Source organism: Enhydra lutris, unplaced genomic scaffold (assembly GCF_002288905.1).
Source record: "Enhydra lutris kenyoni isolate GAN:26980312 unplaced genomic scaffold, ASM228890v2 scaffoldscaffold4, whole genome shotgun sequence".
Lineage (NCBI taxonomy): Eukaryota > Metazoa > Chordata > Mammalia > Carnivora > Mustelidae > Enhydra > Enhydra lutris.
Genome location: NW_019154088.1, coordinates 56,243,209 through 56,260,295, shown reverse-complemented (window position 1 = coordinate 56,260,295; position 17,087 = coordinate 56,243,209). Strand labels below are relative to the sequence as shown.

The 17,087-nt window shown below is 43.4% G+C and overlaps 1 protein-coding gene across 1 annotated transcript in view; it reads right to left on the bottom strand.

The window, feature by feature from the left end:
• The window catches only part of LOC111162593 (protein phosphatase, Mg2+/Mn2+ dependent 1A), a 38,529-nt gene extending 36,187 nt beyond the window's left edge, over positions 1–2,342 (bottom strand). The window contains exon 1 of the mRNA XM_022527127.1: positions 2,096–2,342. The gene's annotated coding sequence lies outside the window, so the exon portion shown is untranslated. The remainder of the gene's footprint in view (positions 1–2,095) is intronic.
• Between the last annotated feature and the right edge of the window lie 14,745 nt (positions 2,343–17,087).

The following is a 17,087-nucleotide window of genomic DNA, read 5'->3' as shown; positions in this document are numbered from 1 at the left end:
GGACTTGTCCATGGCACAGATATTTTGGAGCACAGCCATGACTAAAAAATTCTTATCTCCGAGTACAATGTTCCCTTCAACAGGTTATACTGTAATTATGGTCATCACTCTAGCCCTTCAAACCGAAATATAAAAAGATACAACCTGTGTTTAAAAAAAAAAAAAAAAGAATGTCTAAAGAAATTTATGTAAATTTCCACCAAAAAAGAAAAAAACACTTTTTTAAAGCAGGCTCCAAGCCCAGCATAGCCTCCAAGGAGGGGCTTGAACTCACAACCCTGGATCAAGACCTGAGCTGAGACCAAGAGTCAGAAGCTTAACCAACTGAGCCACTCAGGTGCCCCTAAAAAAGACATTTTAATGACTAGCATTCAACCCTGTTACTTTGCAAATATATACTGAGGTAGCTAGCCAAACTTCCTGCTCTTATATACCTCTCCCATAACAAATTACTTCACTAATGTGAAAAATGTTTGATATCAAATCAAAAACGTCTTCAGTAACTCCCATGTGCACTTCTCATTACAGTTTCAATAATGTGTCACTGCAGCAACTTGCCGCTTAAAAGTAATCATCTCTACATGATTCAATGTTTATTCAGATATACAAGAGTCACACATAAGAACAGAACTACAACATCAGGCAAGGAATGTTACTTTGTGCTTCAACTTATTTACTGACAAAGAAACATTAAATCAAGGGTAACATCTATGATTAGAAAATAGGCAGTGGGGTGGGTCACCACCTTCCTAATCAATTTTCTAATCTGTAAAGTGTTACAGAAATACAGTATTTGTAAAAGACCCAATATGTAAAAAATATAAAAGTTATAATAGTGAAATTGTTCCAGTTGAAAAGGAACTGGCGAGTAAGCCCTGCCGAACTCCTATGAGCTCTGGAACCCCTATGGCTCAGCAGAGTACCATTTAAATAAATAAATACCCCCTTACTTTTCAGAGCTCTTTGCATCTAAAAACTGATTGTGTTTAAAATCCCACCATGCAAGTCTGAAAAGATTAAGCCTCTTCCTCCAGAACAATTTTTGAAATTTTTTATTTCTTTCAATAATGTCAAAATCACCTACTCTGGAAAAGTAATACCTATATCCCATTGATTTTTACACCTCCCATCACTCTTTCAATCCCTTCTTAAAATTCATTACGCTCATTAGTGCAACTTGCAGAAAATTCAGAGGTGGGGATGGGGGCGGCGCATGTATTTCTTGTCTTGGACAACTTAAGTATGACCTTTGTGGATTTTTAAGTACCATGCGGTGCTTGAGAAGGGAGAAGGGAAAATACCTCAGATGATGAAATTTTCAAAACGTATCTAAACTGCGGTTGGTAAAAGGCTCTCCACAAGCCAGCTGTCTTTCAAGAGAATATTTAAATCTACAAGCAGAACAGAACCATACCTCAACCACCAAACTCTAAGAACTTCATCACACAATTCACACAGTTAAAATACAAGAAATCAGTGTGATTTACTTCAATGGATTTGTTCGATGCCTTAATAATGAATGAACTGGAGGTATCATCGACTTGAGTTCTTAAGGAGCCTCACTCTCAGCTTAGACCCCTGAAGCAAATCCTCCAGAATTTGGAGCCTCGAGGCCAAGTCCGGTCCAAAGGAAGCCTACCCCCTTCTTCCTCCAGGCCTCCCTCCCAGGGGTTGGAGCCCTGGGCGGCCCTGCGGGAAGGGGCGCCGCGACGCCCCACTCCTCGCTCGGGAAAAGTTCCGCCCGCAGTTCTCGGGCCAGGCTGCCCTGGGGCCCTCGCTCGCGCCACGGCCACACACACTCGCCGGGCGTCGGCGGCGGGAGGGTCGCGCCCCCTCCCCGCGCCGCCGCCGCCGCCACCAACACCCCGCCCCCGCCTCCCCGCCGCCACCGCCCTCGCTGAGCGTTAACCCCTTGCGGCCCGCCGCCCGGCTTCGGGGAGGAGGCCGGGCCAGGGGGTGGAGTTGTCGTGTCTCCTCCCGGGAGCGCCCGGGCAGACGCCCGGCTTGTTTACAGGCCCCAGGCCCAGGCCTGGCCGCCACCGCCGCCGCGCAGGCCCGCCCGCCCGCCCGCCCTCGGCCCGAGCGTCGCGCTTACCCGGAGCAGCCGCGGGCGGGCAGGTCCCTGGTCGGCCAAGGCAGCGGCGGCGACAGCGGCCGGGGAGGGGGCTGGAAGGGGGTCACCGCGGCGGCTGCCGGCCAGGTCAGGCCGGGGGAGGGGGCGGAGGAGGGGAGGAGCCGGGCTGCGTCCGGGCCCCCGGCTCTCAGCGCCCTCGCGGCTCAGATCATCCGGGCGTTGGAGCGGGAGGCGGAGAGCGGGTCCCGGAGGAGGAGGAGGAAGAGCCGAAGACTCATCGCTTTCGCGCCCCACCTGCCTGGCGCCCCCCCACCCCCCCTCCCCAACCACCCGTTCCGGCGCTGCAGCCGCCCGAGCACCCGAAGCTGCGGGCCGGGCCGGCGCAGAGACCACTGCTCCCTCGCTCCCGCGCGCGCTCCCGCCCCTAGCGCCGCCGCCGCCGCCGCCGCCTCGAGCGCGTCCCCGCGCAGTCGCGCTCACGAAGGCGCCGTGCGGCCCCTCCCCGACTCCTCTGTCCGCCCCGCCCAGCGGGCTCGGCGGCCGCTACAGCTGCGGCGCCGCGGAGCAGCTGCAGAGACCCGGATGTCGTTGGGCAGGAACTGCGGCGAGGGCCAGCAGGCGGGGGAGGGGCAGCCGCAGATGACATCACTGCCCTACCCAGCTTCTCTCGCCGCAGCCCCCTCGGCCCAAGGCCGAGGCCGAAGGGAGCATCCGAATCCCGGATCGGAACCGGGACTGGAGCTTTTATGCCCCCCTGGACAGGGTGCTTGAGTGTAAGGAGGCCCGGACATTGAGAGCTTCTCCAAACTCGGCAGTCTGTCGAGCCGGGACTCGGGAGCTCCCCCTAGGGCGTCGGCTCCTCCCGCCCCGGCGCTTCCACTTGTCTTAAATACACACCCCACTCCCTGCAAACACGCAGTTCTCAGAACCTGGAGGACCGGCCCTGTGCTTTCGACCTCTCTCGGACGCAGCTGCGGCCTAGTTGCCGCCGGGTTGCCGCGGCTAGAACGCACTGTTGCACCAGGCAGCCGCCAGACCCCCTCTCTTCCGGGGCCCCAGGCCTCTGGAGCCACCCTAGCCAGCGACCGCGGGAGCTTCACGCAGGTGCCCCTACCACACACCTCTCGTCCCGAAGGGCAGCAACACCCTACCACCACCCACCCACACGCGAGCGCAACTGATACACGCACGGGGCACATGTTCTGAATTTCTGGCACGTTTTCCGTTCGTAGCTCATGGGATTCCACATTGTATTTATTTGCACATGTTAGTCACGTGATTCTGTCACAGGGGACCTCCAACGACCTCCTGCAAGGTTTAAGGAACGCAAGATTTTTCTTGAGAATAATCTGAAACGTAACAGCTGCTTCTATTAAGAGTTAGAGATCAAGTGAACCTAGTTGAAACTGCATATGCAGGCGGCCAAAATCCAGTTTAGCTAGCTGGACTACAGAAAACCGACCCACGCGTTTGCAGACGCCGGGATAGAATGACAACCCTAGGCGGCCAATGAATCTGAACCGGGAGCAGTACATCACCAGCACGATTTCCCATTGGCTGGGGTGTCTTTCCCCCTCTCGTCAGAGACTTAACCTGTTGACGGATTTGACCTATACCACACTGGCTGCAAAAGAAATTTAAAAGAAAAATCCGTGTTTTAAAAAATGCTCGCGTATATATAAAGAAAAACCCAAATAGTTCAGTGTAGGAGGCAAGTAATTTAAAAAGAACACCTTAAATATTAGTCGAGTTGGGTTCTGGCCAATAAAGAGGTAAACTTGCGATGAGGCCTCTCTATTTTAATCTCAGGAACTCACTGTAGCAATTTATACCCTGTTACTTTGTATATCCTAAAAGCACTTTGTTGCCCCAACTCTTAGATCAAAAGCAATCTGTTTATTCTTTCTGTCACTCAGCGAACGCTTAGCTGTTTTTGAAGCTGTGAAAGCCATCTCCAATTTTTTCTGCATGACTTTTTTGGGAAGATTCTGTTCCTTTCACATTTAGGCCTGGAATCTGACAACAGGATAAAATAGTTTCACCAAACAGTCACTGGCTGGCCAATTCTTCAAGAAACCCAAAAATCACTCTACCCAATATCTATGGCGTTAGAATTTCTTAGAGTAAGAGGAAGATGGATCTTTTCCAGGTATACAACGTGAAAATAAAATTCATTTATGCACTTGATCCCAGTATCATCTGAGGACACATTTCCTAATTACTTCTCCTTATGCTTGCCAAAATGGGGGAAATTAGATCAAAGATCTTTGAAACTGTGCCGTATTGAAATCCTTAATACTTAAGACAAGTAACAGCATGATTAGCATGCTGGTGGACTCATTACAATTGTGAAATTAAAAAGCCCATGTGGCAACCACTATTTTGAAGTGTCCCTGGAAAGCAAACTTTCTGATTCCTAAGGCAGAGCCTGGGTAGCCAATGACAGTAGAGGACAATAGAGAACTTGAAGGACTAGCGTATCTTTCTGCTTCCTTCCTTTAGGCTTCCATATCTTTGTCTCTCTGTTCTATACTTGTAAGAGAATCTGGGTCAATTATAGCAGAAAAGGCAGAAGGATAGAAAATAAGAGCATAGAGAGACTTTTAAGGAGGCTGCACAGTGTGCCACAGACTACTGATAAGGCTGTACCTTCCTACTATTTCTCTTTTCTAGATACAGTTTGCAGGGACATTTTGGTATGAACTAGGAAATTCGTGGGTTATAAGGTAACATTTTCAAGTTTGGGACGAAGGTATCTTAATATTGTCTGAATAAATATGCTTGATATTATAACATTCCCTTCCTTATTATTATATTAAGTATTATGTTCCTGAAATGTTATGCTGTAGACAAAACCCAACTGTTTAGAAAGGAGAAAAGGACATTGAAAAAAGAGGGTTAAAATTTTTTTTTGTTTGAACTACAGGGGGCCTCCTACATGTATTTGGGTTGTTCATAGTGAATTTCTGTGAAACCTCAGTGAGAACATATTCTCATAATTGTATTTTAGTAGTTCTTACAGGTAAATTGTAAAACTATTGTGCTCTGCTTTGGAAATCTGTTTACATTTCAATTAACAAAGAGGAGGAGGATTTTCTGATAGATTGGCTTTCAAGTCCTGAATTTAACTGTGTGCTATCAGCTTAATAATTGGGAGGCCTGTCATGAGGAGGAGGCTGAGGTGAGGAGTCTGAAGCTTAATCTGGTTAGCCATACTCTCTCCTCTTTTCCTCGATAATCACAGTTAAAAGTGAAGGTTACATTACTTGTTACCAAATTGCTATTGTGAATCAATCCAGGAGGGTCACCCTTGAGACAGCCTAGCTTAGGCCTCTCAAAATAAATGTCAACAATTTAAGTGACCCCTCCAGGGAGTACTGGAGAATTCCCCTCACCTGAGCCGTCCACCCTTTCACACTGAGTCAGTCACTACTCAAGAGTCACAGAGCCAAGCAGAACAGAGTTTCAACTCTGCCTGCCTCCTCCACCTTCACTACCTGTTCCACGTGTCTTTTTCCCAAATATCCTCTTCATATGTCCTCCTCTTCTCTCTTTTCTCCTTATCACTCTTCTCCCTTTCTTCTGTTCTTTCTTAGTCCCCTTTGTCCTTCTTTTCCCCATTCTTCTCTTCTCACTTTTTCCTAGCTTAGTCCAAATAACCCACTTTCTCCTGAAGTAGTACATTTCAGTGGATAGTGCCCCAAATTAATTTTGTTGGTGGGGGGTGTGCCCCCCACCCTGGCCCTCTTCCCTCCATCCTTCCCCTCCCCCCCCCCAACCATATAGGGTACCGAGAAACTTAGGTCTTTAAAGTTCTGTCACAGAATGAAAAGGATTAGAAAATCCTGTGCTGTGTGACATCACTGAGGCAGCTCTGTCAGGTGGAGCAGATGGGAACTAGCAGTCTTGTATTGTCCCTGTGACTCCTCCTGGACCTTTTAAGAGAAATGTGGGTCACCATGAACACCACAGGCCAAGTCCTAGGGAGTCTTCAGAGTAGGTCTCACCTCAAGAGAACTGTATATGGACAGGCCCACGACGTTGGTGCATTGCCTTTCAGGCAAATTCACTTGTTCAGTAGATAGTTATTGGATGCTAGGCTGGTAGTGGATAAGGACATGACTAGGCAAAAAGTCCCACCCTCAAGGAGCCGATATTATAATCAGGGATATAGACGAAGAAGCAAACAAATAAGGAAATTAAGATTATGATCAGTGCGGGCTGCCTGGGTGTCTCAGTTGGTTAAGCGTCTGCCTTCAGCTCAGGTCATGATCCCAGAGTCCTGGGATGGAGCCCCATTGGGCTCCCAGCTCAGTGGAAAGCCTGCTTCCCCTCCCCCACTCCCCTACTTGTGTTTCCTCTCTTGCTGTTTCTCTCTCCATCAAATAAATAAAATCTTTAAAATAAAATAAACTTTAAAAAAAGATTATGATTAGTACTATGAAGGACATAGATTGTGGACATGACTTGAAAGAGGTGTTCAGACAAGTCCTTTGTACAAAGGAGTCAACTTTGCAAAGAATCAGGGAAAAGCTTTCTTGGCAGAGGGATCAACATGAGCAAAGCGTCTGATGTAGGATAGGCTTTGGCAGAAAAGTTGTCTACAGACCAAAGAGAAGTTCAGAAAATGCAAGGTATATATTTTATAAAGACAGTCACATTTAGAATTTCAACTTGGGATATTTGGGATACTTAATCCAATTCGCTGTTAGGAAACCATCTTGAGCAGAGAAGTATGGTCTATGCCAAATAACTTAGTGAATTGGTCTGGCCCCAAAAGCAAAGCAGCTTGAAAAATCAAAATTAAAAATCAAAGGACCTTTATCAGCTATTGAAAATAAGAAGCCCTTTACAACCAGAGGGAGTGATCCCCTCAGACAACCCAACAGCAGCTAGAAATGGGTAAAAAGAATCATTTTTCTTCCAAAATAGTTACTCTGAGCAGGGGAAGACTAGCAAAAATTTGGACTTCTCAAGGACAATTTTTCTGGGTGTCTACTGTCTGCTATAGGCGTTAGAAAAGATCTCAAACCATATCTTTGAAAGCTGCAACACATTTTACATCCTTAATGATGGTGGCCTGGTTGAGAACCAGTGATGAAATGACCACCATGATAAAGGCTTTTTTCTCTGTCTGGCTGTGTAGTTTTCAAAGCACTGTCACTTAGGGCAGGCCATTTAATCCTCACAACATCCCTTATGGGTGGGCCGGGTAAGGACTTTTGTTCTCACCCTTTACAGAAGAGAAAATGGAGTGTCAGGTAGCAACAACACAGAAGTAATCATCAGTACCTAGGTTTCTTCCCTGTCTGCTACAAATCGTCTCTAGCATTTATACGTCACTAATAAAAGCAGCAGAGAGACTCCATGGAAAACACATGGACTTCGAGCCAACAGTGGTGCGTGGAACTGCCTTCTGCTAGCTCAAAAGAGCCGACTCTTAAATTTTCAGGAATTTTGCTAGCTGTTTGTTAAACAGAACAGTTATGAAAAATTAAATTATATAAAACTTCCAGTTAATTAAAACTTAAACAAAGCTAATGTCTATTTAAAAACTCATCACTTCCAAATTATTTTAATGTATCTTATTATTATCTGTGCTCTTGAGGTTACTTACATATATTGTGCCTGTCTGGTGAAAATTCTCTATACTGTGTTACTGCACATTTCTTCCTAATGCTATATTCAGTGACTTCACTTTGGTGGCTTGAAGTTGGCTATGAAAGGAGTATTTACACCATGGAAATCATCAAGGGCCACAGATCAGGGCTTGACTTAGGCTTCGTTGATTGTCTAGACTCAAGAAAGGACAGAGAAACTGTTAAAGCAGATTCAACTTTAAAAAGTGTGTTGTGTCTATAGCTGTGACATGGTGAATGGCACAGGACATCCAGTTCAGCAAAGGAGCCCTCACATCATTGACAAGTAAGTTCCCATATACGTGTTTGCTATTTTAGTTTTATCGTAAATACTAACCAAGAGGCATGCCAGAACCACATTTGGACAGGTGGTTGTTAAACATTTATCAGCATACCACTGGATCTGCATCTGCTGTGACAATTGGGACACTTCCTGGCTCTTTGACCTTAAATAAGTCGCTTAGATCATTAGCCTCAGTTTCCTTCTCCATGTTCAAATGCCTTGAACACAGCAGGAGTTTAGGGGGACCGACCCCTGTGCAGTTGAAAATAAGCACAGAACTTTTGTTCCCCCCCAAAACTCAACTACCAATAGATTACAGTTGATCAGAAGCCTTACCAATAACATAAACAATTGATTAGCACATCTTTTATGTATTATACATATGTAAACTGGAGAAAAAATGCTATTAAGAAAATCATAAGAAAGAGGAAATATATTTACAGTACTGTACTGTAGAAAATCCATGAATAAGTGGACACATAGTTCAAACCCATGTTGTTCAAAGGTCAATTGTATTTCCTCTCACTGTATTGTAAGATTTAGAATAGATGAGATGCCCTTGACCATCATATTCTTCTTCCTTCTCACTGGTAGATCCCTCTCTCACTACAGTTTGTATATGGATAATGCTCTCCCAGTCTCCCTCATAGCCTCGAGCACAGTGTCCCAATCCATGTGCCAGCACACACTAGTTTGTCCTGAATGCATTAGAAATGTGACAAAGTATTGATCCCTTAAGCCCTTGGAATATTTGAGTGAGGGTCAGCTGCTGAAACCTGAGACTGTCCGGCGTGGCCACAAGCAACCTCACTCAGGTACCCCTCTATGTCATAAAAATATTCTCTTTCTGTTTGTGTCATGATGTGAAAAAATTGGGAAGCATTGGCTTAAGGCATGGGTACAGGATGTAGTTCTGACCAATGGAACTTGGGGAAAAGTCTTGGGAGATGGATCTGGGAAAGATTTTCCTCCCTAATAAGAAGAGTCACCTGAGAGACAATGCCTTCTTCAACCATATGCTGTCACATCTATGTATGAGCTGCAACTTCTGAGCCATCTTGCAAAGAACCAGTGTAACATGGAGAAGGTGAATAATGACAAAAGGTTGGGTCCTGCACATTGTTGAACCGTTGAGCCATCCCTGCAACGCCTGCCTTGGGAATTTATTTTGGGAGTGGATAATATTTCTCATTGTTGAAGCCACTTTTATTTTTGTAGTCAGTTATTTGTAGCTAAAAGCAACCAAATACAGCAGAACTGGTACATCCTTGACACCCAGTGAGCACTCAGGAAGGTTCGCTAATTACCAAATTAGATCTTTTGCCTTTAGAAAATCTGATGAGGTGAGGTGTATACTTACTTTATCCCTTGATATTTGAAGGATTTGTTCTGTATGTAGATTCACTTTTAATCTTTATCTTGCTTCTTTCTTAGAAGTGTTTTTAATTGGGTAGTAAAAACAGTAATTGAAAAATGAAGTCATTTTAGGTTTGAAAGCAATTGATTCAGAGATGTTACGCATTTTCTTTTCTTGAAAGCTCTAGACAGACTAGAGCATTATCACATGAAAAAAGTGATAGAATTCCATCAGGTTCTGCAGAGTAGAACAAGAACCAATTCATGGGGATTACAGAGAGCACAATTCTAGTTCAATATGAGGGAAAGGGAATCAACAGGGACTAGAATATGCCAGGCTCCATACCAGGCCCCTTATGGGTGTTATTTAATTCTCACAACAACTTTGCAAACAAAGATCCTTCCCTTCTCTCTCTCACCCCCCATTTTACAGAAAAGGAAACTAAGGCTGAGAAAAAGAGCTCTTTTGCAGACCTGCGACCATGAGTCCAAAGTCACTGCTTTTTCAGTCCCAGAAGCTGACTGGGCCTTCTTGCGCTGTCTTTCTCTCTTCTTGAGGAAGTTTCCCATCCACGAAAAAAAGAACAAGTCCAAAAATGGTGCCCTTGCTGAAGATGTCTTGGAAAAGGAGGTACACAGCACATCGAACAGCAAAATATTTCTCAAGCTCCATATAAAATCATCACTTATCTTAGAATTTTGTTTGCAGCTGTCACGAACTCCATTCTCCTGCTCTCTCCACTCAAGGAAAATTTCTCTCCTCCTGTTTCCTAAAACTCTGTCCTTTCTTTTTGGCTGATTCTTTACAAATCCTACTTAGCAAGACAAAAACCAGCATAACAGCCATTGACGGCCACCCCAGGGGTTCTCAGAAAGCACCCCACCATTGGTACAAACATGGCAGAGGCCTCTTTGTAGAGAAGTAGCAGGTAGAAGGAAGAATTCAGATTAGCTCAAAGACTGACAACTATAAAGCCTGGCAGGCGGGTCCATGGTAAGTGTGAGACCGGGCTCGGTATGACGACAGGCAGTAGCGAAAACTTCATTTTGTTTGAAGATATTCATAACAATCATTTTTAATATTTTAAAAATGTTAAAGCCAAAGAGGATATTCCAAAGCCTATCTCTACTGTTTATCCTGTGGACAAGTCATTAACCTCTCTCAGCCTTGGTTTCTTCATCAGGAACACAGGAATAATCACCTTGCAGAAACAGAAATCTTGCACACAAAGAACCTGCCACATGGCCCAATACCAGTGGCACAAGAAAATGTAACTGTTACTTTAAAGCACATCATGTGATATTTTTAATAATAACACATTGTAAATGATTGGATACCTTCCATGCAATATTTTGTCTCTTCTCTAGGCCTACATAGGCATAGGTACGGCTAAAATTATTCTTTTTTTTTTTTAAGATTTTATTTATTTATTTGACAGATCACAAGTAGACAGAGAGGCAGGCAGAGAGAGAGGGGGGAGTAGGCTCTTGCTGAGCAGAGAGCCCAAGGTGGGGCGTGATCCCAGGACTCTGAGATCAAGTCCTGAGCCGAAGGCAGAGGCTTAACCCACTGAGACACCCAGGTGCCCCTAAAATTATTCTTTTCAAGACTTGTTTTGACATCTAGCCCATTGGCTTACTGAGGGCCTGTGGGAATGTATGTGTGACCTATGACAAGGGTTCTCTCCTGGAGGATTCTGTCACCCCCACCACTGCCGACCCTTTTTACATGAATTTCCACTTCATGCCTTCTGCACCAGAGGTGACCTTTTGGTTCTGAACCTAAACTCTAAATTGTTCTTCTTATCCTGCTTTAAAAGAAGGACTCCAAACCCCATGTTTTATGTGTTATAGTATTTGTAATTTCCAAACCCTATGTTTTATGTGTTGTAATGTTTGTAATTTTTATATTACAGACTTGAGTCACCATCATGCATTTTATCTAATCGATAAAAAGTATTGAGTACCTCAAAAATGCCAGGCAGTGCTCTAGAGGCTGGGGATACTATGGTGAAGAAGAAAGGCAGTTTGCATAGAGCTTACTTGGGGTTAACAGAAAACAAACAAGATTCTTACAAAGGAATAAATACTCTAAAAGATGTAGAGAGTAAGGACCTATTTAGAAACTGTCCCTGCTCCCCTTCCCCCAGGGGATTTACTTGGAGACAAGTCCCCGGAACCAGCTTCAGGTAACAAAGCCCAGATACAAAGGTGGGTCAGGCCAGGTAGAGACATCTGATCAGTGGGGGGATGCATACTGTCTCCCTGGTTACCAAGGAGTATGGGCCCCGCCCTTTGGGAGCCTTTTGGGCTCCAATCCCAATCAAGGTGTAATAGGCTGGGTCAAATGTCTACTAGGGTAAATTATAACTCAATTGGTCACCTAGCATCACTGTGGAGTTTCCTGTGTGTGTTACAATCTCATTGGCCATCTGTGCGTGGCCAGGCCCGACCGCATGGCCTTTGCCCTTAAAAGCTAGACTGTGAAACAGAGAAGGGTCGCCCTCTCTTGTAAGAGGTGTGGCCCCGAACGTTCGGTTAGATTCTTGATGCTTGGCGCGAAATAAAGCTTTGCTTGACCTTCTCTTTGTATCAGTCTGGCTCCTTTAATCACGGACCCATTATTGGGGCATAACATAGAGCAAAGTATGATGTGGGCCAGCAGGATGGGAGAGGGAACAAAGGAAAGGTTACTTTACAGCAGCTGGTCAGAGAAAGCCTGTTATAGGGGTGGCAGCTGGGCAGGCCTGGATGACAGAGGAAACCACCATGTAAACATCTAAGGGAAGACCCAGGTAAGAGCAAAGGCCCTGGGGTGGGAGTGCCCTTGACATGTCAAGGAACAGAGAGAACTCTGGAATGTTCGGGGCGCGGTCAAGGTGGGACAGAGTGCTATGTAGGCAGGGTGCCTGTAGACCACAGCAAGCATATTTATTTTTATTTTTTTAAGTGTGATGGAAAACACTGGAGGTTTTCATGCAGGGGAATGATATGATTTGATTTATGTTTTGCTCTTGCTGCAACATGGAGAAGAGATTTTAGAAAAGTAAAAGTGGAAGTAGAAAAATCCTTTCATGTCAGCTTCATAAATTCTTAAAGAGGAAGTGAAATTAATTTTCAGCTTTAAATGGCATAAAATGATTACATATTGGTGGTAGGAATGAGGTCTTCTAGAGAGCTCTTATTACTGGAGTTTCTGTTTTCATTTTCTGAGAAGGATGCTTAGATATTTTTGCCAATGACTCATCATGTAACCTTTCTTGGTTAGTATAGTAAAATGTAGCAAGGGTACCTTGAAGGAAAGGCTAAATTAAGGGTAGGTAAGATAGACACACATTCAAGTGGTTCAATTTCAGATGAATACCTCCCTCAAAAATACTCTCCAAGAACCCTATTATCCTCTCCCTCCCTACTTAATGCTCTCCTAACACACATCTGAAGGCTGAAGACCAAAATTCTACTAGTTATTTAGATCTTGTGCTATCCAGTGAGAATAGTAGTTTAAGTGTCCTTACCTAAGGCAGAGATTTTTAATATGAAAATCTTTAGATCTTTTGATAGTTAAATTTTAATACGTGGGAAGCAAGTTGCATTGACATGCATTAGTGGGGTAGGGTAAAGCAAATTTAAGAAGGTACTCGGTAAAGACCTCAATAAATCAAAGATGAATTCTACTTCTTCCACTGCCATACCTAGGTTCAATCTCGCTCATGGACCAATGAAAGAAAGACAAGTACTTCACATGTTTAGTCTTCTTATTTGCTCCTGAGATTTCTTCCTTTAATTTAAAGGTTATATATTGGTAATCTTCAAGGCCTTTTCTTTTCTTTTTTTTTTTTTAAAGATTTTATTTATTTATTTGACAGACAGAGATCACAAGTAGGCAGAGAGGCAGGCAGAGAGAGAGAGAGAGAGAGAGAGAGAGGAGGAAGCAGGCTCCCTGTGGAGCAGAGAGCCCGACGCGGGGCTCGATCCCAGGACCCTGGGATCATGACCCGAGCTGAAGGCAGAGGCTTTAACCCACTGAGCCACCCAGGTGCCCCTTCAAGGCCTTTTCTAAAGGCCAGAATAGGCCTTTAAAAAAGAACCATGACTAATTTTATGTTTAATCTTATAATTAGTACATTGTAGATACCCAAGAAATATTTCATAATAAAAATTATTATGGCTATTGTATTATACCTGTAGAATCTATGATCTATGCATTGGTGAACCAAACAATTTCTGCCAATAGTGACAGATTCAGCCTGTGCACCAGCTGATATAAATCACAAGCACCTATCATTGGGAAAAATAATCCATCATTCAAAACTAATGATTATGATTATGAACCTACAATGTGTCAAATGACATTAAATATGGAGAAGGATGCAAATAATAGTTGCTATAACATATCGCAAGCCTCCTGTTTACCAGACTCTGATATACGTATATCAATTCTATTAAAAATATCTTTTAGGGCACCTGGGTGGTTCAGTCAGTTAAGTGTCGACCTTCAGCTCAGGTGATGATCTGGGAGTCCTGGGATCAAGTCCCGTGTCAGGTTTCTTGTTCAGCAGGGAACCTGCTTCTCCAGTTCCCCCTGCTTGTTCTCTCTCCATCAAATAAATAAATAAAATCTTAAAAAAAAAAAAAAATATATATATATATATATATATATATATATCAATTAGAAATAATTTATTGTTTAGATTATATTTATGGCCACCAAAGTTCTTGAAAAGAGTATTTAATAAAATATATGGATCTGTACTTTTATTTTTATTTTTATTTTTTTTTTAAGATTTTTTTTAATTTATTTGACAGATCACAAGTAGGCAGAGAGGCAGGCAGAGAGAGACAGGAGGAGGAGGCAGGCTCCCTGCTGAGCAGAGAGCCCGATGCGGGACTCGATCCCAGGACCCTGAGATCATGACCTGAGCCGAAGGCAGAGGCTTTAACCACTGAGCCACCCAGGCGCCCCAGGATCTGTACTTTTAAAGAACCATATGTACATCTTGAGGTGGAGGGGTGTCAGTAAAATTACTGACCTTTGTCCAAGTAGGCAAGACATACAAAGCTCTTTTGTGTTGTCAATCACAACAAAAGCATGGGAAGGTTAAAGGGAACAATGTGAGTACTTGAAACATGGGAGGCCCCCCAAAAAATCTTGGCTTGATATAAAATATCAGTGATTTATATGGCCTGTGAGTCATGTGTATCATATCTGAGTTATGTACCCATAAACATTGCCTTAAAGGCAGTTAGACTATTTGGACTGTCATCACTAAACGCACCATCACATGTCAGTCCTGCCTGAATTCAAAAGAAAAAACTAAAATACAGAAACACATGGAACTGACAACTAAAATTTCTGCTGTCCTGTACTTAGATTTCCAAGGGCAGCATTACAAAAGGGTGTTTAAAAGTCCATGAAATGCTCCTTGTAACTCTATTGAATTTGGATTAGATGGATCCTTTTTGTTTATTAATATTTGTTTGAAGCTGTTAAAGGGTAAGAAATTTCATTGACTTAATAAAATGCTCTAGATGATGTAAATCACAACCCCCACACCTATGAAAAGAATTGTTAGTCAAATACCAAGTTGGAATAAAAACATAGTTTGTGTTAAATCCCATAAACATGGCAAGAGACACAAATGATGGCTACCATTTATTGAGTGCTTCCTTTTTTGTTAGAATCGGTATTTCCACAATATCTAATTTAACCCCAACAATATCCCTTCAAGGTAGCTGTTTTTATTATATTTCACGAATAAGACATGGAAGCTCAGAAGGGTTAAGTAACTTGTCCAAATTCATAGAACAAGTGAGTGGATAGAATTTGACCACCACGAGACTCCAAGCTTGCTGGTTTTTATAACGCAAATTTGAAGTTTAAAACATAATCCTAGCTCTATTAAGACATCAGGTTATTCAAAGACCCTGTGGCCTGGGGAGTCAGAACACAGGGTTTTAGTTTTGGCACTGATGCTATGCCACTGTATGCAATATAGGCAAGTCATCTCATCTTTCTGAATTTTGAGTTTCCACATATGTAAAATGAAGGGATTAAGTCAAATAATCCTTGCAGTTCCTTCCATCTTCAACATTCCACTACTCTAGCAACGAAAAACCCATGACTCTGGAACTGAACTTCTTTTTCTTCCACATTCTGGTAACAGTAATGTACATTTCTTTAGGAACCACTACCTCTTCCTCTCAATAGAATTCTTTCCTCTGATCCAAGAATCTGGTGCAAGTTTAGGCACATGACCTAAGTGGACCAATTAGAGTAAATCCTAGGAATCATTTGGGAGTCATTAGAAGAAAGACAACCTGTTCCTCTATGGTTGTTAGCAGTAAGGATGGTGAGAGTTTGGAGCTTCTTGGGTCATGTGCAAAGATAGCTTCTCCTCTGGAGTGTTTAGTTCCTCGAGGCAATACATTCTCTATTTGGTTAAGCCAGTTTAAATTGGGGTTTCTCTCTGGTTCATAGAGTCACAATAGGGGTACTCCTTGAAGGATAGGTTGAATTTGCATTCGGTTGGATTTCAGTGGGGAGAAAGCTCTGCCCAGAATCTTTGATATGGGCATGACTCTCTTAACTGGATTAGAAGCAAAGTATGAGGAGGTAATTAGATACCAGGGATGAAAAGCGGTATGAGACCAAATTGTTAAAGATGTTGTAAGTGTCCAGGAGGATTTTAGACTTGGATGATTATGTCAGATTTTATTTTTCAAAAAAGACCCCTATGATATTTTGAGTTCTACCTCTCCTTTTCCAAACCTTGCCATTGTTGCATCACAAGGTGGGAGAAGATATATCTCTTTACCCACTGATCTTAGGTAAGTCTTTAAAACTGCCTCAACAAATAGAATGTGATCGAAGCAACACTGCATCATTTCCAAGGCTTGGTCATATAGGCAATATGGTTTCCATATGGGTTCTCTCTCTTTCAGAACATTTGCCCTTGAAACCATACTACCATGTTGTAAGCAGAGACTGTGTGTAGGTATTTTAGTCGACAACCTGTGTAATAAAGAATTCGGCCTTTCTCCCTAGTTCCTGGGAAGTAGCCTTTAAAACCTTGGAACATCCCAAGTGATAGGAGTATCTTTGTTATTCATCACATTCCTGATAGTTTATGCTAATGAGTTGACTAACAGTGGGACCTTTCATAATTTAAACAAACGTGATGACTCAGGATCCAAGCTGCCCATGCCAGAAAGACCAATCATGAGACTAGAGGTTTGGGGTTTTGAAGTGGGTGAGATTAGCTCAACCTATGGGAAGGGGTAGGGGATGGCTGGAGATTGAGTCACATGGCCAATGATTTATGGAAGGCAGTGATCATGGAGGTTTAACATTATGCTCAGAGTTGGAAGTCATTGTAGGGTTTGTCAGCATCAAAAAACATATTAGAAATGACAGGATCATTTCAAAGAGCATGTTGCATCCATTCCCATAGTAATAATGACAAATCCAGTGTGACTAGCAGCCACAGTTAAGGGAAAAGGGGTTGGGGAAGTCACAAAGAAATAGAAGGGGAGGATCCCAGAGCCATCTAACGTAGACAGCCTTCTAAGATGGTTACAATGATCTCCATCTCCTGCTACTCACATGGTTTTGTAATTCCCTCCCCTTGAGTATGGGCTAGACCTCCTTTTTAACAAACAGAATGTGGCAAAAGTGATGAGCTGTTACTTCCAAGATTAAGTTGCAAAAACCGTGGTTTCTGTCTTGCTAGAACTC